Below are 3,877 nucleotides of genomic sequence, written 5' to 3'. Positions count from 1 at the left end.
CGATTTTATGACAGAATCAAGATAGTCATACCTGTACTATCGTAGAAGTGTTCCATGACAATACTAAAATTATCATCACGGAAGTGTCCACTTCCATGACGTTAAATCGCGCGTCATGGAAATGCTTTTGTCAAGGGTAACCGACATTTGGCATCCACCGTAATGAGTCGACGTTAAGCTATTGGGTTGCGGTTTGGATCCGATAACCCGTTAACAACCCCGACCAATTGGGATTTTGCATGTGTAAAATTCTCATTTGCCAGAGTATCCATGTGTCAGCTAGTTCTAGGCCAGATGTCATCCAGCGAATGGACGGGACACACCTATGAGACGTTGACACATGGCTCGGCCCAACAGTGGCCCATTCAGGTCAAAAGGCTGGCCTGTTTGACTTAGTCAAGAGGTAGCGTCCCAACCCGCGGAAGGTCTGTTAACGGCCTGCTTGCATATAACCCATTTACGGCCCGCTAACTCATGTCCCATTATATCCTATCTGAATTAGGCCCACTAGCGCCATATGGGCCGTCCAATATGATTACAACCCGTTGTAACTTCCGTCCCATGTATGGCTCATGACGTCTTTTGGCCCATATGAGGCCCTTTGTAAATCTGGGCCCATAAACGGCATGTGGTGAAGTTGGACCATAATGAACAATGTATCGCTTTATACCCTTTAACGACCCATTATTTCATTGGGCCATTCTAGCCCATGTTATCTTTCGGCCTTCTAAGGGCCCATTTATTATTGGGCTCATTTCCGGCATTCAATTACTTATGGTCCGTTACTCGCCTGTTCCAGGGCCATATTCAACCCGTGGTTAAAGTCGGCCCGACTATGGCCCTTTAATCCATTGGGCCATTTTCATAGCATCATCTCCCAATAATGACCCGTTATGCCTCCCAATAGAATTAAGCCCGTTGTAAAGATGGGCCTATTAACGACCCATTATGGTCGGCCCATAAACAGATGATTCCCATTATAGCCCATTTACGGCCCATATTGCGGTCCATTAATTGTCCACAAAAGTACGCCCCATGTTTGGCAAATCCATCATACGGCCCATAGCAGCCCCATTGAATATACAGCCCGTAGAAGGCCCATGGATCATACGGACCTTAGGAGGCCCACTACAGCAGGCAGCAGGACCCACGATCCATATGTCGCCCATGGTTATTGTGGCCTAGTTCTAAATAAAAAGGTTACCACAGAAAAAGAACTGCAACGACTACAAGCAAAAAAATAAACAAGACAATAAGGAAATAAATAAGCAAGCAACTTACGCTAGGATATTACGGCTCTTACAAATATTACATCCACTGGGCATCAAAGTTTGCCACCAGTGCAAATATAGTGAATAAAGCAGCATATTACATACACTAGGCGTCTAAATTGGCCATCGGTGAAAAAAAATGTGACAGCAAAACAAGTCCAGAACTGAAACCACTTAAGAAGAGCTCACATAATGATATCCTGGATACCCACCATGCTGGCAAGAAGTTAGCAAGCTTATTAGTTTTCTCTTGTTTGGCACTAAAATCGTCCAACGCTTGCTATTGCACCAGAAAGTATGCATCTAAATTCTGCAGGGACTTCCTCAATCCTTCGGCTTCTTGCCGCAACACAACTGACTGATGCCTTTCAGCTTGTAGTTGGGACTGCAGAAGCCGAAGTGATTCAGGCAGCAAGTTCGAAGAGCTTCCGCTAGCGGTAGTGTCCAGTAACTCGAACACTACATCAATGCAGGACTTTGGGGTTGTCTCACTATCTACAATATAGTTTTTATCACCTTTCTTGGAGACCAACAGGGTTGTCTCACTATCTTGAACCTTATCTGCATTAGTTTCTCTACCATTGCATAATGGGGTGCTCTTCTCCAATATTCTGTTTGCATTCTACAAGAGAAACAAGCAGACACATCACATGTTTAGCATGTAGTATATGAAACTCATTTTGGTAAACTGGTTCAGTAGTAAGGTGGATAGGATAACAACATGAAATAAACATATATCTCTATACTATGGTCACTGTATTGTCTATATCATCCTAGTTTATGTTGCCAAATGAAGATAAAGATACAATTCAAATCATATCTATTTAAGACAAAGCAACATAGACAGTATATAAGTGTGCTAAACTACACAACACTAACAATACTTGTAATGTGCATGACATGAGAACATAACTGTTTATTCAACTGAAACTGAAATCAACATAGAGCAAGAAGTTAGAACATTAATTCAGTTAAAAAATAGGTTTAAAACATATCTGTTGCGCCATTGGAGTTTCAATTGGATCCTTCAAATTCGATATTAGTTGGTATGAGTAAATACAGTGATGCAAGAGCAAAGAAGTATGGATCATAGCTACAGAATCTGACCTGAGAACAGTTGCTCTTCTGCTTTAAGCATGGAGCTTGGGTTCGCTATGGTGTTCTTCGTGCTTTGGGCACTACAGTTGCTTTACAAACAACTCATGTGGGGGTACTCTATGGTGGACATGGTGCTATGTCAACTGGAAGTGGGTTACTATATGCTAGGGTTGGGGTTAGATGGGGTGTAGTGAGGGAGTCCTGGATTATGGGGTCCTCGGGTGGTCGGCCCATGTGACAAGGGCCGTACTGATGGGCTGTGAAGTTACAAGACAGAAGGACATCTCCCGTGTCCGGATGGGACCCTCCTTTGCATGCATGGCAAGCTTGGCGTCCGGATGTGTAGTTTCATTCCTTTGTAAACCGACTTTGTACAACCCTAGGCCCCTCCGGTGTCTATATAAACCGGAGGGTTTAGTCCATAGGGGTAATCACAATCATACAGGCTGGACATCTAGGGTTTAGCCATTACGATCTCGAGGTAGATCAACTCTTGTAATCCCTATACTCATCAAAGTCAATCAAGCATGAAGTAGGGCATTACCTCCATCAAGAGGGACCGAACCTGGGTAAACATCGTGTCCCCTACCTCTTGTTACCTTTGATCCTTAGAGGCACAGTTTGGGACCCCCTACCCGAGATCTGCCGGTTTTGACACCGACATTGGTGCTTTCATTGAGAGTTACTCTGTGTCGTCGACAGAAGGGTTGATAGCTCGCCTTGTCATCAAGGACAGTATTACTCCCGGAGGAGCCCTAGCTTCAGGGCAAACCCTCCGGCTTGGCAACTTCACCATGGGCGCTCGTTCGGCCATTAAGCCAAAGATAGCCCAGCTTGTCACCAAAAATCATCTCCACGTCGGCCCCGAATACTCCAACAAGATGGATCCGGAAGATTTATCGGCCTTAAACGAACTGCTAGATCGCATTGCCGCCCTGGGGGTCGCAACTAACTATGATCGGATTGGGCTTAAACCCGATCAGAGAGAAATCAAATCTCCACCGATCACCCATCAGGTGGCAGTTGTGGAGGAACAAGCTGACAATAACTCTTCTCCTACGTTGAGAACAAAGTATGTTAGGATTTCCAAGACACCCATCGTCAGGAGGACACTCTCTGAACATAGAATCGGGCGTTGAGCCTAAGAACTCGCTAGACGCTCCGGAGCCTGGGCTGGTACCTTGGAAGTTCTTCAAACTCCGGACTCCACAGTGGGTCAGGGTTCGGATTTAACCCCACCCACCCACCATGAGCAATATACCCCAAGAAAGTCCGGTCCCCCGGATTTTTGCGACCTAATGTACGTGCGGCAACAGCCTCAGGAAATAGTCCATCACTTCTGGGCCAGATTCCTCCTTGTTAAAAACAAGATCAAAGATTGCTGTGACGACGAGGCGATCTTAGTATTTTGTAGCAAGTGTACGGATGAGGGAATCCTTAATTCCCTCAACCTCCATCGCATACTACACTTTACAGATTTGGCACACTTAGTACAGAAGAACTGCATA

The sequence above is a fragment of the Triticum aestivum genome, chromosome 7B, assembly GCF_018294505.1.
Source record: "Triticum aestivum cultivar Chinese Spring chromosome 7B, IWGSC CS RefSeq v2.1, whole genome shotgun sequence".
Lineage (NCBI taxonomy): Eukaryota > Viridiplantae > Streptophyta > Magnoliopsida > Poales > Poaceae > Triticum > Triticum aestivum.
Note: the sequence above shows the minus strand (reverse complement) of the source record.